This window comes from Sminthopsis crassicaudata, chromosome 3, assembly GCF_048593235.1.
Source record: "Sminthopsis crassicaudata isolate SCR6 chromosome 3, ASM4859323v1, whole genome shotgun sequence".
In the NCBI taxonomy this organism is placed as follows: domain Eukaryota; kingdom Metazoa; phylum Chordata; class Mammalia; order Dasyuromorphia; family Dasyuridae; genus Sminthopsis; species Sminthopsis crassicaudata.
Genome location: NC_133619.1, coordinates 607,660,003 through 607,686,201, shown reverse-complemented (window position 1 = coordinate 607,686,201; position 26,199 = coordinate 607,660,003).

The following is a 26,199-nucleotide window of genomic DNA, read 5'->3' as shown; positions in this document are numbered from 1 at the left end:
ATAGTTTAAAAATGTGCTCCAAAATGATGGATCAGTTCAAAACTCTACCCACAGTTTTAATGTCCCAATTTTTCCATATCCCCTCCAACATTTGTCATTTTTCTCTTGTCATATTAATAAATCTGATAAGTATGAGATGGTACCCAGAGTTGTCTTAATTTGCATTTCTCTAATTAATAGTGATTTAAAGCATTTTTCATATGACTATAGTTTGATTTTTTTCTTTGAAAACTGCCTGTTTATATCAATTGGGGAATGAATCATATATTTATAAATTTGGCTCAGTTCTCTACATATTTGAGAAATGAGTCCTTTATCAGAGAAATTTGCTATAAAAATTTCCCTCCAGTTTCCTGCTTCCCTTCTAATCTTGGCTGCATTGATTTTGTTTGTGTAAACCCTTTTTAATTTGATGTAATCAAAATAAAGCTCTCTATCTCTAATTTGGTCATAAACTTTTCAACAAGTTCTTTCTAAAGAGCCATTCTGTATAAGAAAGATTAGATTGTTTCTGCTTGGCCCTGCAGAGCAGAACAGAGAGCTCTGGGTGGAGAAAGTTGCAAGAGATCCAGTTTTTAGTTTATTATAAAAGAAGAACTTTAACCAGAGGAGCTAAATCCTCACAAGGAAGTTGGAGAGTCATTTTGTAATGCTAGAGAAACTGAGGCAAGATAGAGATTATTTTTAATCTCTATTAAATTTGATCTTATTTGAAAGGGAGAGATTTACTGGGACCAAATGGATCCAGGTTTGGTCCCTGGGCTGAATGAGAGTATCTCTCCAAGAATCCAGCAAATAATGTGAGTTTTTAATGACCTATATTGCCCAGAATCATAGAGCTAGTGAAACTAGATTTGAATTCAAGTAGCTCAGACACTAGGGGTAGATCGAGGCAGGGGCAGAATCAGGATGCTGAGATAGAGAACTGGGTAGGATGAGCCACCAGAGATGGGGAGAGGCATTTTGATAAGATAGTATCTGATATTCTAATAGCTTGGGATGGGGAGAGGAATTCTGATATTCTAAAATATAAAATCTTTTATCCTTATCAAATATTCTGATTAAGAGGGAGGAGTGATTTTGCTTGTTTGAGCAGAACAATTAGGGAAACTGAGTCAGGATAATTAGGGAAACCAAGTCAGGACAATAAAAGAGAACGGTGGCATAACATTTTCTCTGGAAGGTTTTAGAATGTTTTATTCTTGTGCATGTTAACTGAAACTTACGCGTCCCTTAAATCTTGAGTATCTGATGAATCTATTCTAGTAAGAAGGATTCCTGGAGAACATTGATCCAACTCTGGCTCACTCATTCTTTGTTTCCTTCATTCTGTTCCAAATGAATGGGTTAAAGTGGACGATTTCTAAGGTCCTTCTAGTTTAACCTGTTGGATGTTCTCCAAATTTTGCATTCCATTTCCTTAAAACATGCACAGACTCTTCCCTCTCTCCAGATTGAAGTTTCTCCTTGCCTTTTAGATTCCTTAACTTCTTTCAGAATTTCTTTTCTCCTTCCTTTCTTCTTCACTTCCTCCCTTCCTTCATTCCTCTTTTCCTTTATCCCTTCCTTCTTCCCTCCATTCCTTCCTTCCTTCCTTTCCTCTTTTTTCCTACTTTCCTTCCTCCTTCTTTTTCCTCCCTCCCATTCTTCCCTCCTTCTTTCCCTTTCTCCCTCCATTCCTCTCTTCCTCTATCCCTTCTCTCCTTCCTTCCTGGAGAGAATAGGGGTTCAGTGACTTGCCCAGGATCATACAGCTAGTGAAGCTAGATTTGAATTCAAGTCCTCCTAACTCCAGGGCTGGTGCTCCAGTCACTGGGTGATCATCTAGCTGCCTCTTCGGGATTTCTTTTGATTTTCTAAAAGAATCTTCTTGCCTGACCCTTCTAGTTACTAGCATTTTCTCCTTCTTCAAATTATCTTGCATGTATGCTTCTGTGTAAATGTTGCATGCTCTTGGTTGAATGTAAGTTCCCAGAGAACAAGGGCTGATTTCCTCTGGTCTTTGCATCCTTTGCTTCTATTAGGGTGCCCTGCACTTAATAAGTGCTTATTAAAATGAATTGCAAGGTTGATGATTTTCTAGAGAGGTCATTGGATGTAGAATTCAAAGATCTGGGTTCAAGTCTCAGATCTGCTGCTAAATCGCCTTCTGGACCTTAGTTTCCTCATCTGTAAAATGGGGGAAGTATAGCTCAGATGGCCTCTGAGGTTTCTCTAGTTCTAAGTCTACCATGCTAGGTCATTTCCAACTTTAGTTTCCTCACCAGGAAAACAAAGAATTTGGATGAGAAAGGCTCTGAAGGTCCCTTTCCCTTCTACAGTATAGAGAGTCCTGTTGGCTACACTACTCTCCCCCTGGCCTCTGACTCATCCCGGTTCCTTAACTACTTCAGTCCTGGTTTTTCTCTCCAGTTCCTGACTCATCCCTTCCCCCTACACACCTGGGTCCAACTCTTCTTTCATCCATTGTCAGGGTTTCCGGCCCATCAATCTCCAGGCGGCTGGAGGGGCCATTATGATTTACATATATAAACAGGCATTTACATTGAACATGTGAGGATGGGGGTGGGGAACTGGAGAGGATGCAGATGCTTTGGGGAGGGATTGGGAATTATAATAATAGCAGCTTACATTCCTAGTGCAAAACCAAAGGGGATTTACTGTCTTTATGCCCCATTTTTCAGATGAGGAAATTAAGGCTCACTCATTTATTTAAGGCTACAGAACTCATAAGTACTTAGATCAGTTCTTCTGACTCCTAGAATTTAAAGCTAGAGATATAATCTCCTCATTTTACAGATTGAGGAAAGTGAGCCCCAATTGGCCCAAAGATTGAACTGATAGTAAGAAGATGGGATTTGGATCTACATTCTCTGGCTCTAGATCTGATGATTTTACCAGTCCCCCAAGCTCTGTTTCTAGTCAGTCTATTATGAGTCTACTAAGTGCCAGGCATTGTGCCTGGGAGTATAAAAAAGCCCAGAAAAAAAGAGGACCAAAGGGGAAAACTAGCAATATTTTATCCTGAGAAGAAAAGATGGACGTGGGCCAAGGTTGCCATCTTAAATAACTGAATTTGTGATGATAGAGCATAGAATGTGGAAATTAGTGGCTGGTCTTCTTATAGCTCTTAAAACTAGGATTAATAGGTGAAAATTTTAAGGATTTCAGCTCAAAATGAGGAAGAATTTCTTAACAGAGAGCTGTCCAACAATGGAATGGCCAGCCTCCCAAAGTTTCAAGTTGCCCATCTTTACCAAGGAGAGATTGGATGACCACTTGTTAGCAATATTATATCCATGGACTCAGTGACTGCCAAATATCTTCTAACATCTAGAATTCTAGTATTGTTCATTACAAAGATGTTTTATAATTGGGAATGAATGGAAGAATGGATGGAATAAATGAATGAAGCATTAGCTGCTTATTATATGCAGACAGACATCCCTGCTCTTAAGGAGAGAATTCTTTTTTTTTTCCCAAGGAATTGGGGAAGATTTATTTATTTTTATTAATTTTATAATTATAAATTTTTTGACAGTATATATGCATGAGTAATTTTTTAGTGACATTATCCCTTGTATTCATTTTTCCAAATTTTCCCCTCTCTCCCTCTACTCCCTCCCCTAGATGACAGGCAATCCCATACATTTTACATGTGTTACAGTATAACCTAGATACAATACATGTGTGTAAATACCATTTTCTTGTTGCACATTAAGTATTAGATTCCGAAGGTATAAGTAACCTGGGTAGATAGACAGTAGTGCTAACAATTTACATTCACTTCCCAGTGTTCCTTCTCTGGGTGTAGTTGTTTCTGTCCATCATTGATCAACTGGAAGTGAGTTGGATTTTCTTTATGTTGAAGATATCCACTTCCATCAGAATACATCCTCATACAGTATTGTCATTGAAGTGTATAGTGATCTTCTGGTTCTGCTCATTTCACTCAGCATCAGTTCATGCAAGTCTCAAGGAGAGAATTCTAATGGGGAAGACAACACACACGGAAAGCCAATCAGTCAATAAGCATTTATCAAGTGCCTATTATATGCCAGGCACTGTTAAGCTCTATGAATTAAAAAAATAAGGTAAAAATCAGTCAATAAGCATTTTTAAATGAATTAATTTATTTTTAAGATTGTATGTGTACATTCATTTTTAATGTATTTTCATAGGAGTCATGACATTAAAAATCAGAACAAAAGAGAAAAACTATGAGGAAAAAACAAACAAAAGAAAAGTTGAAAATAGTGTGCTTTGATCTGTATTCAGTCTCCGTTCCTCTCCATTCCTCATGCCTCCATTCAGTCTCTGGAAGCAGATGGCATTTTTTCAACCAAAGCTTACGGGAATTGCCTTGGATCACTGTGCTGAGAAGATGTAAGTCTATCATAGTTGATCATCATACAATCTTGTTGCTGTATACAATGTTTTCCTGGTTCTATTGCTTCACTCAGCATCAATTCATGCAAGTCTTTCCAGGCTTTTCTAAAATCGTCCAGTTCTCAATAAGCATTTATTAAGTGCCTAGAATATACCAGGCATCATGTTAAGCTCTATAAATAAAAAAATTAAGGTAAAAGATAGTCCCTGTGCTTAAGGAGCTTACAGTCTAATGGAACAGACAACAAGTAAACAATTGCATTTTTTAAAAGTTAGGTACAGCACTGTTTCAAAGTCTGATTCTTTTTGCACAACAAAATAACTGTTTGGACATGTATACACATATTGTATTTAATTTGTACTTTAACATATTTAACATATATTGGTCAACCTGCCATCTGGGAGAAGAGGTAAGGGGAAGGAAGGAAAAAAGTGGAACAAAAGGATTTGCAATTATCACTCCTGGAAAATTACCTATGCATAAAATTTTTGTAAAATTAATTAAATAAATTAATTTTTTAAAAGTTATATACAAGATAGAGAAGAAATATTTAACAGAGAATTGAATTTAATATTAATATATATAATACATAGTATAATAATAATAACAGAGAATTTAATACTGGAATTGAAGGATTGGGGAATGGGGTTTTTATTTTGCAGCCAGGAATAGCCGGAGGCAGAAGGAGGAAGGAGACCATTCCAGGCAAGGGGGACAGTTGGAGAAAATTCTGGAGTCAAAGAGATGGAATATCTTGATTAAGGAACATCTAGAACGAAGCCAGGGTCACTGTATTCTTACAGGTTCTTTACTGACTTAGGGAATCAAGGACGGTTACATGGAGGAGATGGCACTTCAGTTGAAGAGGAAGAGGAAGGAAATTTCAGTCCAAGGCTGGAGAGCACTTGATATGGAAACAAGAAAAAAATCATCCAGCTGAGATTGTATCAGAGTACAAGCATGAGAGAAGACTGGAAGGGTAGCATGATAGGAAGACTAGTTTGGACTTCACCTTGTAATAATGATTCACATTTATGGAATGCTTCAAGTGCTTCAAATAGCAAAGCACTTCTTATATATGAAGACAGAAGGGTTGGGAAATCATGATTTGCCCAGGATTCAAGGGCTTAGTAAGGGAAGGAAAAGAAATAAGCATTTATGTTGCATCTCCTACACGCCAGATTCTGTGCTAAGTGCTTTATAAATATTATCTTCTTTGATTATCATGACAACCTTGTGAGATGGGTGCTATTATTATTCCCATTTTGCAGTAGAGGAAACTGAGGCAATAGTAAAATGACTTGCCACACAGTTAGTAAGTATCTGAGGTTGGATTTGAACTCACAGATTGCTGACTCCAGGCCGGGGATGCTACCTTCTGACTCATCAAACTAGCTCTGAAAATGGCAGCCAGTGACTAAAGCTGCATTTGAGTAATAAAAAAAAAATAAAGCTGTATTTGAACAACAAAACTCCTAGATATAAATAACTATACAATAAATAAACAATACAAATTCAATATTATATATTTATAATAAATATACAATAAATAAACAATACACATTAAATATTATATATTTATATAATTTATAATAAGTATACAATAAATAAACAATACACATTAAATATTATATATTTATAATGTCATTTACAATAAATATACAATCAATAAGCAATAAAACTCCTAGATTTTCTGCAGGTGTGCTGTTGCCTAGAACGCTGGCTGTTTTTTTTTTTAATACAGTTGAGCTTTGGAAACCAAGTGTGTGACTTTCCACTGAACACCATTTGATTGGATCCAATTAGATTTGTCCTCATTAATCTACTCTTTTTTGGATCTTGATTCTCTTAACCTGGGTGCCAGTTATGTTTTCCAGGTTCAAATTATGTGTGAACTCGATAAACATGCTGACTATGCCTTCATCCAAGTTTCTGACACAAATGTTAAATGAGACAAGACTATCTCCTTGGGGAACTTCAGGATAAACCTCCCTCAAAACTGAGCTCAATCCATTAATGACAACACATGGAATCTAGTTATTCAACTGGCTCTGAATCTACTTAAACTCTGTTATCTGGCCCTTACCTTTCCATCTTGTCCAAATGAGAGAATAAAAGACTTCTTTGAATGTTTTGCTGAAATGACCCAGGCCCACTGTCCTATCTCCTGTGCTACCTGCTCCTATCAGTCATAAAAGAAAATGAGGTTAATCTGGCATGGTTTATTCCTGATAAAGCCATCTTTGTGATCACTGGTTCTTTTTCTAAATATTCATAAACCATCCTTTGAATAATGTATTCTAGACTTTTTTTGCCAGGAAGCAAGGTCAATTTCATCGTCAGAGTGTAGTTTGCAAATTTTGACCTCTTTCCTTTTATTAAAAATGGACAATATGTTCTCTTCTTTAGTCTTGTGGCACTTCTCCCATTTGCCACCATCTTACAAAGATCAGACCCTGACAGTAATTTGGTAATCCAGTTCTTTCAATACCTTGGGATATAGCTATTCTAGGTTTACTGACCCATACCCATAGGAACCACTGGTTGGTAGTTGGTACCTTACTGTTTACCTCACCTAAGATAGCTAGGTTGTATGGTGGCTCAGGACCTAAGTTTGAATCCAATTTCAGACACTTACTAGCTGTGTGATCCTAGAGAAGCCACTTAACCCTGCTTGCCTTAGTTTCCTCACCAGTATAATGAGCTGGAAAAGGGGAAAGCAAACCCTTTCAGTATCTTTGTCAAGAAAATCCCAAGTGGAATCAAGAAGAACCTGACTCAACTGAAAATGAGTGAACAACAGTAACAATAGTACCTATCTCTGAAGGTGATTGGGAGATCAGTTGATAATAATTGCAAAATGCTTAGCACAATACCTGGAACATACTTGATACTTATTTCCTTCCTCTCTCCTCAGTTAGCCATTCATCCCCCCCACCCCAGTCTAATTTCCTTGATTGAGAAAAGAGAAAGAAAATAAGAATTGAACCGTTTTCACTTCTCTCCATCATCTGTTATCACCATTCCATCTCCCTGAGTGGAAGTCTCCCATCTTCTTGCATCTGCCTCCGGTTCTCAATATCAATATCTCTATTTGTTTGAATATAGCAATGCACGCCTATGATCCCTACTCCTGAGAGGCAGGGGCTAGTGGGACATTGGACCTCTGGAGTTACTGAGCTGATCACAGTCTGGATCCAATATGGCAAGGGGTATGAAGGAGGGGACCAGCCTGTCCAGTAAACGGACATTTATTAAATACTTACTATGTGCCAGGCACCGTGCTATGAGTGAGGATATAAATACAAGAAAAAAAGTCTTTGCTCTTGAGGACCTTACATTCTAACGGGTTGGAGAGGGGGAGAGATAGCACATTAAAGGAAGTGAGAAGTGGAGGGGATGGACGAAGAGGTGCCTTCTGGAAGTCATAGGGAAATAGTTGCCAAATCCACTTGTTTTTCCCTTCAAAACATCTTATGTATACCCTGCCATCTTTCTTCTGACTTCAAGTCTCTCCCCATTCCACTCACTTGGTATATTAATCTTCCTAAAGAGTAGTTCTGAAGATCTCACTCTCCCTCCCCATTCAAACTTCAATGGCTCCCTATTACCCTATCACAAATACAAAATCTTCTATTTGATATTCAAGAACTGTGTAACTTGGTTCCTCAAACCCTTCCAATTTTTTTTAATACTTTACTGCCCAAGTAAACGCTCTCTCTCTATGCTGGCCTCTTCACTATTCCTCTCACAAGTCTTCTATCTCCCAGCTCCATGAATTTTCACTGTGTGCCTGAAATTCTCCCTTATCATCTCTGCCTCCTAGATTCTCTGGATTCCTTCAAATTTCATCTAGAAACCTTTTCCAGACCTCATTAATCTTGGTGCTTTCCCTTCCGTTCTTTATTTCCTATTTATCCTGTCTATACCTTATTCATACCTTACCTATAGCTATATCTGTCTATATCTTGAACATAGCTGTTTGCATGTAGATATCTCCTCTCTCCCTTAGACTATGAGCTCCTTGAGGACAGAGATTGGTTTTTGCCTTTCTTAGAATAGTGCTTGGGACATAGTAGGTGCTTAATAAATGCCTGGTGACTGACTGACTGATCTCTACTAGACTTCTGTTTCTACTTGGTCTTCATTAGCAACTTTTCCCATTTTTGTGTTCTTTGGTAGTATTTCCACTTCCTCCTGTTGCACATCTGGGTCTGTGATGTTAGAGCGCAAATGTAGTAGTTCCACCAATCTGGATGGTAAGAATAGTTTGTTATATCTTTATTAGATTTTTCATCTGTTTTTATTCTCCTTAAGTTTTTTCCATAAATGACTTTGGGATGACTTTACTTGGTTGGGACCCTTACCAAATGTGTTTTAAACTCATTTTTTCCTTTTACCGATTCTTAATCTTTTATATAGTGATAATAATTCTCATATACTTTGCATATGGCAGATAATAAACATTTGGTGAGTTTCACTAGTGAGAGCTTCCCATTTTTCTTAGACTGATTTATGGAATTTTTTAAATTTCAGTTTTTTCATTGGACAAATATTTATTTTGTATCCCTTCCAAGTCTCTCAAACTTTGTAACAAATAGGCACAGTCAAGCAAAACAAATGTCCACATTGGCCATGTCCAAAAATTATGTCTTGTGCCCTCTGAATAGGTCACCTCTTAGTCATGAAATTGGTGGTATATTTTATCATCCCTTCTCTGGAGTCATGTTTTGTGATTTGCATTGATCATAAATCTTAAAGACTTTTAAAGTTGTTTGTCTTTTCCCAAGTCTGTTCACTTCATTCTGCATCAGTTACCACAAGTCTTCCCAGATTTTTTTTTTCCTGAAACCACGGTATAATAGTATTCCAACTCATTCTTAGGCCACAATTTGTTCGACTATTTTTCCAATGGATGGCACTTCCTTAGTTTTCAATTCTTTGACACTACAATAAGAAAGACAATAATTATGTGTACATATGGGTCCTTTTCCTCTTTCTTTGATTTCTTTTGGAAATAGGACTTACTGGAAGTATAGCCGGGTCAAAAGGTATTTGTGACTCTTCCAAAGATTGGAACGTGTGTCCAACTGAGGATGACTTTACTTTTCTTCTCTGTCACAGGTTCTAAGATAGAGCCAAAACTTAGCATCATTTCTACTTCAGCTCGTTCCTCCTTGTTGGTCAGAATGAGGTCCAAAATAACAGTTCCCCTTGTTGCTTCCTCTGCATTTTGAAGAACACAATTTTCATTAGGAATTTATCAGCTGCTCTGCTTTTGGCAGAAAAAGCACTCCAGCAGATGTCCAAATAATGAAGTCCTCCCCCCACACCCCTATCACTACTATATTATGCCTTCTGCATGCCAGTTTGGAGATGTGTTTCCTGAACTTATTGTCTATTTCCTTCTCTGTCCAGGTGGTCTATAGTATACTACTGCCACAATATTGCTTCTGTTTTTCCCTCTGTTGACCCTCACTGAAAAGCTTTCCACCATGCTTCCCCTCTCTAATTTTTGGATTTCCTCTTAAGAATTTATCTTTTTTGATATATAAGGTCCTTGAACCTCTGCTTTTTATCTACACATTTTATTTTCTGTTGAAGAAGCAAACATTTCTGAGCTTTAATTCTAATTATTCATGCTATCTCATCAAGCCTCCCCTAGAGCTTTGCCATCAAATTTACTTCATTGTGTTAGAATTATCCTATTTATTTCCCATATTTTGTACATTCTAAAAATGTATGTTACACTATTTTCTTTCTTCATCTAAGTTGTATATGTCCATATGGATCTGTGGAGATGTGGCTCATGGTGAGAAAATAATAGACATCTCTAGATATCTCCTTTCCCCTACCCTTCTCTGAGGGAGAATTTCATTGCTGCCAGGAAGAGGAGAAGGAGGTTGGGGCCAGAGCCTGGCCACTTGACTCTCTCCATAGAGAGGGGATATTGGGCTAGAATTATATTTATCTACTCCCTTAAATGTTGTTAATCTAAAGGAAGAAATATTTTTGTTCAAGCTGTACTCTGGATTATTATCCCTTAATGGGAAAGGAGTATCCCAAGCTACATATCCAGGGCTTGACTACCTTTTCACAGGTGTCAGTAAATAAAACTATCCAAACAGATAAAAAACATAAATCAGAGAAAGCAGACTTTTGAGAATATATACCAGATAATAAAAGGGATGAACACTCCCATTGAGAGTGAGATAATTCAGCTCAACTGAAAGTCTAAGAATTTGCCCAAGGGGAAATTCCTCAAAGTATTTAAAGACTATAACTTGAAATAAAGGATGTGATTGAAGGGCTGTCCCCTCTACATGTTGCCTTCTTCCCAGTCTTTCTCCCTATTTAGGGATCTGAAGAGAAGATAGAATAGCACATTTTCTTCTTCAAAGCTGGAAGCCTGAAGATCATTATCTCTCTTCTCTTTTCACCAGTTCTGCCCTTCGTGTATTCTTTTATGAATTCATTAGTCTATATTGATGTTCTTTTTCTGTTGCACTTTCTATGATATCTAGTATGGCAGATATATATATATATATATTTATATATATATATATATATAGTCTGCTTTTTCTCCTCATCCCCTCATCATCCTTTTCAGTGTTAATTTAATTTGCAAGTCTATGGGCAAATATATATACTCCATCTCTGACAAAAAGTATATTATTTCTATATTTTTAGACTGTAGTATAGAAGTCTAAATTCTCTTTTCAGATACTATCTTCTTATTCTGCTGTTAACTCCTTAAATGTACTTTTCACTTTTGAAGCTCCAACTTTTAACTAATAGTAGCAATGATAACATTATCCCTGAAAGTCTTCCTTCTTGCCCAGACTTGATAATACCAGCAATGATTTTCTCTAGGGCAACTAGGTAGCAAAATGGATAAAGTGCTGAACCTGGATTCAATAGAACCTGATTTTGAATCTGGCCTCAGATACTAACTGTTGGATATTGAGCAAGTCATTTAATCTTTGCCTTAATTTTCTCAATTTTAAAATGGGGATAATAGCACCTTGTAGTAAGAGCAAATGAGATAATATCTATAAAGTTTTTAGCATAGTGTCGGGCACAAGTAAGTAAATTTTTACCCCTTTCCCATTTTAAAAAACTATATTTTTATTGACAAAAATCAATCTTCTCTTTCTCCTACCTCCTCTCACCCCCACTGACAAAGAGAGAGAAACAAAATCCCCATTACAAACACACACTTAGAGTCAAGCAAAACACATCGACGTGACCAAAATATTTGTCTTAATTGATGCTCTGTGTCCATTACCATTAGGACAGGATATGAGTAGCATGTGTCATCATGAGTCCTCCGGAGTCTTGGTAGGGAATTAAGTTGAACAGAATTCCTAAGTCTTTTGTCATTACAGTATTATTGTTATTATAAAATAACACTTCCTTCTGTATCAGTTCATATAGGTCTTCCCAGGTTTTTCTAAAATCATCCCTTTCATCATTTTGTACAGCACAATAGTATTCTGGCAAATTTATACACCATACTTCCTAATTATTAGTATTCCTTCAGTCTCCAATTCTTTGCCACTGGAAAAAGAGCTTCATCAGTGTACTTGTCTTGGAGAAATTAATCAAACACCACTGTTGCCGTCATATCAATGTAATATCTACTTTGGACTGCTCCATTAATTTGTATTTGTACTTGAGTCCCTAGAAGAATAAATAGTCTCAGATTCAAAGATGTAAGAAGATATTCAAGCAAGGTGTTGTAGTAGATAGATCACTAGGCTTGGAGTCAGGAAGACTCATCTCCATGAGTTCAAATCCAGCCTCAGATATTTCCTAGCAGTAGGACCCTGGACAAGTCACTCACTCCTGCTTACCTCAGTTAAAATGAGCTGGAGAAGAAACAGGGAAATCAATCCAGTCTCTTCACTGAGAAAACCCCAAATGGGATCATCAGAGCCAGACACAACAAAAACAGCTCAATAATAACAAAGAGCATCAAGAGTGTATCCATTAGTGTGCTCACCATTAACAATCCACTAGCAGACTAAATTATCTCTTAGCAAAAGTATTTAACAAGAATAGTAGTTATAAACACATTCTAATCATAAACCAGGGGCACTCTCTCCCACAGTACTGTTTCTGTGGGGGAAGTGGGCACAGATTTAAATGGCACAATGGTAATGAGGCATACATGTAGGGAACACAGGACCAAGGCAAATCATAACTCTGGTTCTGATGGGTGTGGATTTTTTTCTCTCTTACTGTATTTTTGAACTTCATGACAAGATGTAACACCTGAATTAGATAGACTGTTCAGCTGGGCTCGCGGTGCTCTTGCTCTTTAGTGGACAGCTGCAATCACCACTATCTTTAGCTTCAGATATCAGTCCTTAGCTTAGGTGCTACTGTGCTCTTTCATAATGAGTTGAGACCATTAGCCTTGGATTGGTAAAAACCACCTTCCATCCTTAAGATGTGATTCTGAGGTTTTTCCACTTCAAATACTGGCCCTAATGTATGATGACCATTAAGGACATTTCCTAAATCTTTACCTTTACTGACAATAAGTAGGCGAAACCCTTTGCCCAATAATCACCAAACAGCTCTGAGTTTTGAGCGTCTCAGTTTTTAAAAATCTAATTCTTAAGTTCTCTTGTTATAGTATAACTATATAATATACATATAATATTATAGTATATACAATACTATAACTATATGTAGTATAACTATAAATGAGTGTCCTAGAGATAAAATGTATCAATAAATAAAGTTTTATGATATTTTAAAATATGAAAACTATTCTTAATTCTCTTACCTTACATTATCAACAGTGGGTCAGATTTGGCTCTTGGGCCAAGTAGTTTGTCTACTCCTGATCTATGCTATCTTTCTTCAAACTTTTTGGACTCTTAAAAATAATTAAGAATCTCCCAAAGAATTTTTTGCTAATGTAGGTTATACCTATCAACATTTACCATATTAGAAATTAAAATTTATTCATATGATAAAAATAGTTTAAATTTTTCAGAAATCCCAAAAAACACTTGATCCCCACATCACACCCTGAGGATCACTGGTCTATACAAATGAGTCTTGGATGGGAAAAAGGCATCCTGAGAGAAAAGCTATGGCTGGGCAAGTTCAGTGAGTTTCTGCAGGCTTTTTCCTATATAAACAAGCTCCTCAAAGCTTCAACTCTTTTATTAAATGTAGCGTGATCCCCTCACACTTGAAAGTCTCTCACCCTGTACTGAGGATAAATGCAAACTAAAGGAGAGACTGAATCCACTCACTTCGGTAGAAATGCCCACCCATTATAAAGTGCAAGGACACACCTTTCCTTCTTATCTCCCTTGATCTGAACATATGTTAGCCTGTGACAGGGCACACCTTGACACCAACAAACAGCTGAATAGGCCTCCTTCTTCCCCAGGGAATCCCTTTTTGTCTCTTCTTTCTCTGATCCTCACTGAAATGACTTTTCCGAGGGCCACCTTTGGACCCACATCCTGATTCCTTGGAGAACAAACAGCTGCTTCCTCCCGAGGAGGCTCAGCTCCCTTCTCTATAGGAAGAAACGTTTATCCCCAGGCCTCAGCTGCTAGCATTTGGTGGTTCTCCACCCTTCCTCTGGGTCACATTCTTCTACCCTCCAATCTCCTGACACAGGCCAGGATTTCCGTCTTCAGATGCTTTTCTCCTTTCTTTCTTTCTTTTTTTTTTTTTTAATTTTAAAATTATTATTTTTTTACCCTTGAAATACTTTTATTCTTTCCAAGAAGGTTTAATTTCCCCTGATAACCTGGAAAATGAAGAGACAACATTTCTTTCAAGCTCTTTCACCTTCTCCAAAAGAACAGAGACCAGACCAGCTCTTTCTTCGTGCAAAGCCATGACTTGGCACCCGGCAGAAACCCAAGCATAACACAGTCTTTAAAAAACACTCTTTGTTCTCCACATTTCTAAAAGACGGAGTAGGAGATGGGAAGAAGGAAGAGCAAAAATCTTTGTCCCATATACATTTGAGAAGTTTTAACATCAGATGATGTTGAGAGGGGGAATGGTGTAGTAAATAGAGAGCAATGGAAGACCTGACTCCAAGTCTTTCCTCTGACACATATTCTGGGCAAATTATCCAACCTCTTGGTGCTCTCGAGATTTCTGTAAGACTAAGATCTTGAGAAAGTGCTAATCGTCAGTGGTGGAGAGAACATATCCTCTGGAAGTTCTCTATGCCAGTAAAATCCAATCCAGTCCAGTCCAGTACAGTCTCTATTCTGGCAGGAAAATCATGTTTTAGAGCTAAAAGCTCTTAATAGAGGTAATCTAGCCCTTTTCCTTCCTGCTTTCCAGATAAGGAATCCGAAGCTCTGAGAAAAGACTTTTTAAAGGTAATAGTAACAGAGCCATATTCCAACCCAAACAACTAGATTCCAAATCTAGTCCCTTTCCCCTTAACTCCATGCCTTGGTGTACCTGTATTAGAGTAGTGGGAGTGGAAATACAGAAGAGGAGCCAGAGTGAAAGATGTGGCAGTGATAGGAGCAAATGGGCCTTGGTCACTGCTTGGATAGGAGAGCTAAGGGGAGGATATGAATATAAAGGGGAGAGTGATCCATGGTGCCCCTGGTAGTTAGAGGGTAGATCACATTTCTGGGTGATGAAATAACATGAGTCTATTGTTGGATGCATTGAGTTGGAGTTGCAGTAAATTGAGGTGGAGAGCTGTCTCGAAGGCAGCTAGAAATGCTAGTCTAAAATTCTAGAGAGAGAGGTCAAAGCTGGAAATATAAGTCTGAGAGTCATTGGTATAAAAGTGACAAGTAAAGCTCTGTGAGAAGATGAGGTTGCCAAGGGAGACAGTGTAAAGATCTTGGACTCTATGGCTTCTGTCTCTTTGTGCTTCACCACAGCATTGAATCTGGGAAATGAGCAACTGCTCTGAGTGTCAGCTTTGGCATCTGCAAAATGGGGACAAAGCTAGTCCCCCATAGGATTGTTGAAAGGAAAGTGACTTATAAACCCTAAAGCACCCTTGCCTTCCTCCTTTCCTTCCCTTCCTTCCTTCTTTCTTTCCTTCCTTCCTTTCCCCTCCTTTCCTTTCTTCTATAAACATTTATATTATATTGTGTAATATATACTACAAATGTTTATAGAAGAAAGGAAAGGAATGTATAATATAAAAAGTAGGCATATAATATAATATTGTAGAATATATAATATATAATAATACTATGTATATATTATATACCTACTATATGCCATGCCTTGTGTTCTATACTAGGGATACAAAAACAAATATGCTACATGGCTTTTTCTCAAATAATTTACAGTCTAATGGAGGAAGGCAGATTAATGGCATGTACCCAAGTAACTCGCATGCAAGGATGATAAGTACAAAGAAGAGGTTGAGACAAGGTTCTAGGAGAAACTTGGAGAGTCCTGTTTTACCAAGGGACTGCACAGGATCATAGGGTTTAGAGAGGAAGGAGACCTTAGGGAAGAAGAGGAAGAAAACAAACGTTTATATAGTGCCTGTTATATACCAAGCACTGTGATAAATACTTCATAATCATTTGTTCTTTATGACAATCCTCAGAGGTGGGTGTTATTATTATCCCCATTTGAAGAAACTGAGGCAGATTGAGATTAAGTGACTTGCCCATAGGGTCACAGAGCTAATATATTTCTGAGGCTGGATTTGAATTCTATTCTTCCACAGTCCAGGCCCTGTGTGCACCATGCACAGAGCCATCTACCTTCTATTTAGGGATCATGCAATCCAAGGGTTCTTAATATATGGTCCATCAATTTAGTTTTTTTTTTTAATATTTTGAGGATTGCCTTTCATTATAATTTGTTTCCTTTGTAATTCTATGTATTATAGTTTATGTATTTGAAATATTATTCTGAAAAGTGGTCTATAAACTTCACTACACTGCCAAAAGTGGGAGATCAAAGAAATATGACCCAAAAAAGAGTTAAAGACTCCTGATTTGATCTAATATTATATTTTTACAGGTGGGGAAACTGAGACCATGAGGATATAGACCATTTGTTGATGGTCTACTAGCAGACAAACAGAGAAGACTTCATGAAAGAGAAAAAAATCTGAACTTGAAGGAGGGATGAAAACTCTAAAAGGAGGAGATGTGATTATTATTAGCTTTTCTCCTGGGTCCCACTTACTCAGTGAATCCCCTGTGACATTCCCTACCTCTATTTCTGTTGAGGTAAAAACTTGGTCATGACCCCTTACCCACCTCAGTGGAAAAATTGTGGCCTATCTTGGCACTCATCAACCTCTAATAAGCTGCTGTATTTTTAGCTAAGGTGGCAGCCAATATTCTACCATCTCTGGCACTGTTTTCCGCTCCCATCTGTGTCTGAGCTTTTGGTTTCCTGTGGTGGTTTTACAGGCCCCAAACCAACCTGTAGTGTTATTCTGGGGTTTAAACAAGGCCTTTGAAAAAAACAAAAACAAAAACAAAACATCTCACCTGGGGGTCGACCTCCCCACCCCAATGGCTCCTGCTGTGGAGGGAATCTGGAACCAAACCCTGAGGAAAACAAGATGGTAGAGGGAATAGAAGCCCTGGGTTTAAATCCCAGCTCTGCTACTCAACAATGGTATGACTGGGTTATTATGGTCCTGCCTTCCTTATCTGTCAAGTGGACTAAATTTCCCCAATGTCTCCCTTCTAGCTCCAAATCTGGTAAGATCTAGGTTTATTCCACACCAGTAACTAGTTTAGTTACTCCCTTTATGGGCAAGGTCAAGGCACTTATAGAATTCTAGAATGTGAAAGATGGAAAGGGCCTTAGAAATAAGGGAAGGGAACAAATATTTATTAAACATTTATTATATACATATATTACATATATATATATATATATTTATCTGATAATAGACCATCAGAACTTGAAGATCTTTTTTCCCCTGATTTTTTTATTTTTAATTTTTATTTTATTTAAAGCTTTTTATTTACAAAACATATGCATGGGTAATTTTTCAACATTGATCCTTGCAAAACCTTCTGTTCCAAATTTTCCCTTCCTTCTCCCCACCCCTCCCCTAAGTAGCAGGTAGTCCAATACATGTTAAATATGTTAAAATATGTAGAATTTGAAGATCTTAAAACACAAAATATCAGAACTTAAAGTTGCCTCCCACTGGCAATGTGGCAGAAAAGATGGAGTGACTGGTCTCAGAGAGCATCCAAGCCAACTTATGGACGGAGTCAGTGCAGAGGTCTTTGAGTTCATCAAGCATTGCTATTTTGATAATAAGTTAATCGATCTAGAATTAGAAGGGACCTTATAGTTTATTTTGTCCAGTACCTCCATTGTACAGATAAAGAGACTAAACCCCATAATTGGAAGGCATACCCACATCAATGAGATCTTATATAGGTAGCACAGTGGATAGAGCATCAGGACTGAAGTCAGGAACACTTGAGTTTAAATCCGGTTTTAGATATTAGCTATGTGATCCTGGGCAAGTCATTTCATCCTGTTTGCCTCAGTTTCCTCATCTCTAAAATGGGCTGAAGAAGGAAATGGCAAAGAAATAGGTCACAGAGAATTGGACAGGCCTGAAATGACTCAACAGCAATAATATGAATGGCTAGTCATCTGGGCCTCCATTTTCTCACCTATAAAAACCAGAGATTTCGAGAGGATATACGACAGAAAAGATAGGGAGTCTGGCCTGAGAGTCAGGAAAACCTAGATACAAGTCCTGATTTTAACACATATTAACTGTGTGACTTTAGGCAAGTCACTTTACCTCTGCCTGCCTCTGTTTCCCCATCTGTAAAATAATAAAAAAAAAAAAAAATAGCACCTACCTACCCACAAGGGCTAGTGAGAGCCTCAATATTTGTAAAGTGCTTTGCAAACCTTAAAGCGTAAAATATATAAATTATTAGTTATTATTAGCTATTGTATTATTAATGTATCTGACACCGCAGTTTTCTCATTGATGGTTCCTAGAAGACATTTTAGGAATGAAAATTCTACAATTTAGTAGTTACATTTTTTTTATCATTATCATTTATTTTGGTGGTAACGAACATGGGGAGATTGCCAAAGCCGGCCTTGACATAAATTGCAGCCTATCTACACCTGCCCATTTACTTAAATTAGCCACAGGGAGTTTGTCCCACATGTTTGGATCTTCATGGCTTCCTCTCAGTGTCACAATGCTATTAATGGAGCATCAAAGCTGCCCTCTCATTCCTGCCCTTTGCCACATGACACTTTTTGCCCATCATACGTCTTGCCCATGCATTTCCATACATCCTTTTCTCTAGTTCCTACTCGAAGTCTCCTAAGTTAGTTCTATGCTGCTGTTTGATTATCTCCACCATGTCCCTCTCTTTGTTGCCTTCTGTTTTATGCTTATTTTAAATTCTTTGGAGATGGTATTTTATTCCATGCCTTTGCAACCATATGACTCAAATAGAATACTGGGGCTTTTGTTTAAGGAGATTTGAGGTCATGAGAAAGCTCTGCATTTCCTGAATTCAATCCAGCCAATTCTGTTCCTGTTTAATTGTGGTTCCACCTGTCTTATTGTCAAAGATATATATGGCTGGATGACACTGTGTGTTTAACATCATGTTAGCATGTGGACACTACATGTTCTTTATCCACTTGATTTTTATTCAGTGGCTATTAAGGCAAACATTTTTGAGTTATGGAAGACCTATTCCAGGAAACTCTGCAATGTACTGGTTGATGTGGCCAACTCCATGTCATCTGGAAACTGCAACATCTTAAGGACCTTATCATCCCTAGGTTATCCCTTTTCAATTTAGCCTCTGTATTGAATCCCTACTATTCCTGTAAGAAAAGCCTTTGGTGAGGATATGTCTCCCTGCTTTACATCAAACCAGGTGCTGATGACCAGGAGAAGGACTTTGAAAAGGTTTCCTGTGCTGTTGTAGCTTTCAAGGAATCCTGATTCATTTCGATATCTGGATAAGCGTCACTTTGTTGCAAGAGAGATTCAGATATCATTTTCTGCTGTTGAATCAAATGCTTTTTTTTTTAATAATCAATGAATAATAAAGCCAGGGGGATTTTGTATTTTCTACATCTTTGTCAATTGGACAATATTAAAAATGCATTGTACTGGAGATAAATCACTTAGAAAAACCTTCCTTTTTCCTAAAGAGATTTTCATCCAGAACACATGTGCAGGTGGGTCTCATAAAACTTATATGTAGACGAGAAGGTAGAAATAAAGGTTAATAGTCATTGATCTTCACTCAGTCACTTTTTTTTTTTTTAGTATTTATAGTCTTATTTTTTTCCATGCCTTTCATTTCTTTCTCTCTTTAACGATTCCTTGTGAATTGATCCTTCACTGCCCTGACAATTGCATCACCTGCAGCCTAGATCTCTGTGTGTGCTTGGCTTAAGCCATCTGCTTTTCCTATCTTTGTTCTATTTAGTGCCATTTCTATGTTTTCTCTGAGTAAATCTGGGACTGTGATGTTAGCGCTCAAATGTGGTGCTAATGTCCTCGATGGTAAACAAAATGTGTAGTTAAAGCTTTTGCAGATCTTTTCCATCTTTCTTCTCTTTGTTATATCTTCTTTTTTTATACTCAAATGTCCTTAGGGTGACTTTCTTAAGTTGGGTTTCTGGCCATACTTCCTTTATATTGGTTTTATTCTCTACTTCTTTTCTCTGTTTTATGAAGCAATACTGACCATAACCTTCCAGCATTCTTTTCTGTGAGATTTTTGCAAATAATTTTATATTTAAAGTGGCGTTGCCTTTAATTGCCAAATCTCTGTTTGACATATAAGCTAAATACTTGCTTTTTAGCCTTTTTGATCTCCTTGTTTTGGCAGTTGGTATACACGGATTAAACTTGTGTATGAAATTATTATAATTTGTGTCTACATCCTTTCTTCTATGCGTATCCCATTTTTATCATTAATAATTTCTTTAGATCATAATTAAATTGTTTTAATTATATTCCAAATCTTTTTCTCATTTTTATTTTGTTTTGTGTAGTAAATTTACTACACATTTACTACACACTAATTTTGAACTTTCCTCTAAGAAGTTGATGATCTAACAGTATATAGGCAGTTGATCTAGGAATGACTCCCACATCAGTTAACAACTCATTTCCTGTCAAAATATGCTCCATTTTCATTTTTGTATTGTTCTTTGATGCCAAGTGTGCCTAGGGCCTGCTGATTCTTTTCTCTAAGAAAATACCCATGACATATGGGTGTGAGGCTTCTGTGTGATCTCCAAGTCTTTGGCCATCTTATTCCTTATTCTTAATTCATTTTCCAATGTATTTCGTGCACCCTCATCTGTTTCCACCTTTACATTGAAGTCACTGAGTACTCATATCTTGATTTTATCCAGACAGTTTTACCAATTCCATAAAAAATTTCCCTCTTTTCATCCTTTGAATGGAGGCAAAACTGAAGCTTGCTTTTTAGCATATACTTATCATACACACCACAACATGGGATAACTAAAGATCTGACAAATGGTACTTTGTAATACCTATGTTTTGGGGGGTCTTCCTAGCCCTGACATCCTGGGTTCTAAGGGCCCTCCCAACTCTGACCTCCTGGGTTCTAAGGGCCCTCCCAGCTCTGACATTCTGGGTTCTAAGGGCCCTCCCAGCTCTGACCTCCTGGACCTATATAATATAAAAGATCAAAGGACCTACCTTTCCAGACTTCTTATCCCTTATTTCCACCTAAATATATTTCAAGACAGTGAGTGGGAAGACTTCTGGCTGTTCCTTGAACAAGACCCTCTATCTTTTGGCTCCAGGCATTTTCTCTGGCTGCCCTCCACCCTTGTAATGTTGTTCTTAATTTCTACCTCCCCCTTTCCTGGCTTCTTTTAACTCCCAATTAAAATCCAATATTCTAGTGCCTTCCCTTTCTTAACTATTTCCTATTTATCCCATGTAGTAGCTTGTTTCTGCTTGTTTGTTGTCTTCCCCCATAATGTTGTGAGCTTCGTGAGCAAAGAGACAGTCTTTTGCCTCTCTTTTACATCCCTAGATCCTATCGCAGTACCTGGCACATAGTAAGTGCTTAATAAATGTTTACTGACTGACTGACTTTGCACCAGCTGTTCCCCATGATTGAAATGCATTCAACAAGCAAAGTGAGAGATGGAAAAGAATCCAGAAGTAGCTTGAGCCAAAGCACAAAGAAAAATCATAGTTTAACAAGAGACACTCATAGAGTATGATTATGGAAGAATATTCCCTCAGGAAAGTTTGATCTCTTATTTAAGAATGAATGAGAGGTTCTAATCAATCCCAGGTCGCTAATTCCTGTAGGGAAAACCATATATTCTGGGCTTTTTCTGAGGCAATTGGGTTTAAGTGACTAGCCCAGGGTCACACAGCTAGTAAATGTCTCAGGCTGGATTTGAACCCAAGCCCTCCTGACTCTAGAGTCTGTCCTCTATCTATTGTGCTACCCGGCTACCTATTCTGGTAACTTATTTAGGACTAGAGTCTCTCCCTCTGAAAAAAAAAGGCCAGTTTTTCTTTTCCCCAAGTTCTCCAAGTACTTGGTTGGGACAGGCTTTTTAAAATAGCAGGCAGAAAGCAAATGATAAGCTTTAAAAATTGTCTTTTGTTGTTTAATTTGTATAACTTTGTTTTGATTGTGATCTCCAGGCCTACCAGCTGTGATAGACCTGGGCTTTCACTGAAGATGGTTTCCAAATTGTGCCCTGCAGACTGTTGGAGACTTTTGGTGAAATATTCATCTGAAAGGACAGTATGTCTCAAGCCCTACTTCAGGATCACAGTCACGGGTATATGAACAAATATGCCAAGTGCAACTGAGGACAGCAATAGTCTTTTTTTTATTGAAGCTTTTTATTTTCAAAATATAGGCAAGGATAATTTTTCACCATTGACCCTTGCAAAATCTTGTGTTCCGATTTCCCCCCTTCCTCCCACCTTCTCCCCAGATGGCAAATAAATCATTACCTTAAACATGGTAAAAAAAAATATGTAAATCTAATATAGACATAGGTATTTATACAATTACCTAACAGCAATAATCTAGTTAGGGGAAAAGTATTATCAAAGGCTCTCATGGAACATGAGCCCAGTTACCTTGGTTCTGTTCAACTACATTGACCATGTCTTGACCCAGTACAGAAAGTGTTTTGGTATAATGTGGCAAACATTGAGTGGTCCCTTGGTTATCTTTGTCCCATGACCATGGCAAGGAAGGAGTATACAGTACTAGTTCAAAGAAGTCTGTTCTTTCATCCCATAAACTCTATCATGTAACTCCAAGCCTTCCACTGAGGGATGGAGAAAGGCTGGCCCTTTTCTGCCCCAGGATCATTCAGACAAATTAGGCCTCTGGCTGCCTTTTCTGATTTGATGTCTGTTCTTTCCTGATCATAGATCATCAGTATCCATCCCAAGATCAACCATGTGCACATGGAGGCAACCTTACGAGTCTGAGAGGTCTGCAGGTCCTGGTGGCTTAATGGTGACATCCACTCCATTCCTCTTAAGGATGGCAACCAACAAGAGGACTAATCTAAGCCTGGACCTTTTACCAATCAGTAGACGCATATTAGAAATGGTTTAGAAAAATACATAGCCAAAATAAAATATATAATAGATAATTACCAATTCTGCTTTATGTTCCAATGAGATTGAAGTATCTGTTTCTTAACAGATTGCAACAGTAATCATAAATTAAATTATTGAATCCTGTCTTAAAGCGTTCTGTTAATGTTAGCTGTGAGGTTTTTTTTTAACTTAGCACTTTTTTAATATAGAAATGAATTTGTTATGTTCTTGAATCATTTTGATTGTGTCTGATTCTTTATGATCCCATTTGGGGTTTTCTTCACAGATACTGGAGTGGTTTGCCATTTCCTTCTCAGGTTCATTTTACAGATGAGGAAACTGAGGCAAACATTATGAAATGACTTGTCTAGCATCATATACAGACTATATTTGAGTCAGGAAGATAAGTCTTCTTAACTCTAGGGCTTTTGTTCTATCCACTGTATTACCTAACAGCCCCATAGGAATAAGTTACTTGTCCCGTAACATTATATTATATATTATATATATATATTTTTAATTTTTCTCTCTTTTGGCAAACCCCAGATATGAGCCAGAATTGAAGCTATAATTAAATTTGTCCCCATTGTATCTAAAAAGAAGCTAATGAACCAATGGATATAAGAAAAGAGATCCTAGCTACCCTCTTATTGGAAATCAGATTTCCTGGGACTGAAACAAGTCCAAATTAGAGTAAATTTAGTACTCCTACTTTTGGGGATCCAGGAACAATTGCTTGATATTAGAATAAGAGCTGGTAGGAATATAGAACATCAAGTTCAATACTTTTATTTTATGATGGGGAAATATAGACCTAGAGAGGATAAATACCTACCCATGCTGGGCAGTCAAACTCAGATCTCTTGCCTCTAAATGAAGCATTCTTTACTCTATACTATGCTACCAAAAAAAATGAATTGGACGGAAGAGAACAGTCTAGTTCCTAGCTTTTTAAGTCATGACCCCATATGGGATTTCAACTGAATGTAGGGGTTGCAAAATAATAATTTATCATCAGTAAATGTTTGATTTGTATTCCTATTTTATATACTTATATATCCAGGATCATATAAAAATTTCTTGGGCAAAAAGGGGTTGCAAGTAGAAAACGTTTAAAAGACCTGGTCTACAAATCTGATGGATGTGCCTCTCTTCAATAATGAGATGATCCAAACCAGTTCCAATTGTTAAGTAATGAAGAGAACCAGCTATACCCAACGAAAGAACTATGGGAAATGAATGTGGACCACAGCATAGCATTTCCACTCTATCTGTTATTGTTTGCTTGTGTTTTTATTTTCCTTCTCAGGTTATTTTTACATTCTTTCTAAATCCTATTTTTCTTGTGAAGCAAGATAACTGTATAAATATGTATACATATAGCATATTTGAAATATACTTTAATATATTTAACACATATGGGACTGCCTGTCCTCTAGAGGAGGGGGTGGGGGGAAAGAGGGAAAAAGTTGGAACAGAAGGGTCAATGATGAAAAATTACCCATGCATATGTTTTGTAAATAAAAAGCTATAATAAAAAAATAATAAGAAGAAGACCTGATCTAGTTCAAAATATGTGGGGAGAAATAGAGAATAAAGCAGAAAAAAATAGAATGGCATCAGATTCTGTGGAGCCTTACTATCAGGTAGAGAAATCTCTAGTTGTATCAGCTTCACCAGGAGAGATCCTGTTTTGCATGGAGTTTGCATATATTTTGCATGAAAGAGGTGCTAATTTTAATCATGAATTAATAACTCACAATTCATTTATCTCTGTAGAATCCCAAAATGACAATGTTAAAATGGTCTTACTATGTAGAATGTCAAAGTTGAGAGAGTTTGACCAAGTCAGTCCCTTACTCAAAAAACTCCTGTAACTCCCTACTGCCTCCAGGATCAAATACAAAATGCTCTGGTTGGCGGTAGCTAATGCCTCCTTTCTTTTTAGCCTCTTACATCTTATTCTTTGCTACATAATCCTTAGTCCAGTGACATTGGCCTCTTGGCTGTTCCTCTCTCAGTTCTAGGCATTTTCTCTGCCTAGAACTTCTCCTTCGTGAGCCCCTCCTGCTGACTTTCTTGGCAACTAAAGTCCCAACTAAAACCCCACTTTCTACAGGAAACTTCTCAACCTGTCTTAATTCTAGTGTCTTCCCTCTGTTAATTATTTCCTATTTATCCTGTATCTAGGTTACTTTATATATATTTGCATGTCGTCTCCTTCATTAGATTGTAAGCTCCTTGAGGGTAAAAGTTGTCATTTGCCTCTTTTTTGTATTCCCAGAACACAGCAGTGAGTGGCACTTAGTAGGTACCTAATTAATATTATATAAACTTCTATATGTATGTGTATACACATATATAATTTGTAATAAAATATATAATAAATATTTTATAGAATGATTGACCTTAGAGTACAAAAAGGTGAACCAGTAAGGCACCTTAGAGAACAGAATGTCAGAGGTAAGAGGGTTCTTGAAGGAGAAGGCAATGGGGGTAGCTAGTTGGTGCAGTGGAAAGAGAGCACCAGCCCTGAAGTCAGGAGGTTCTGAGTTCAAATGTGACCTCAGACACTTAACACATCCTAGCTATGTGACTTTGGGAAAGTCACTTAACTCCAACTGCCTCAGCAAAAAAAAAAGAAAAGAAAAGAAAAAAGAAAAAGAAAGAAAGAAAGGCAAGGGTGATTGGTAAAATGGACTGATTGCTAAGGTTGAGTTCTAATGTTACTTCTTATTGGCTCTTGCCTCCCTTAATTCTTCTACCATATTCCTAGCCCATTAAAAAAAAACCATATATATATATAAAATTTATCTATATACACACACACATATATATACACATATGGATTTGTGTAGGTATATATATATTTCATCAATCAGACATTTATTTTCTCTTTCCCATTTTCCATCCCATCTGCCTCCAATTAAAAAAAAACCCACAGAAAAATAAAACCCTTATGAGAAATACACCGAATCAAGCAAAATAAATTCTTACATTGGCCATCTATAAACATATGTCCCTTTCTACCCCTTGAGTCCATCACCTCTCTCATGGAGGTGAGCACCCTGCTTTATCTTCAGGCTTATGGGCATGTCATGGTTAACCATGGGATTAGTCAATTCTAGAGAGTTTTCATGTTATTTGTCTTTCCTGTGTTGTGATTATTGCATAATTGGTTCTGGCCTTGTTCTCTACAGCTATTCATACAGGGGTTCCCAGT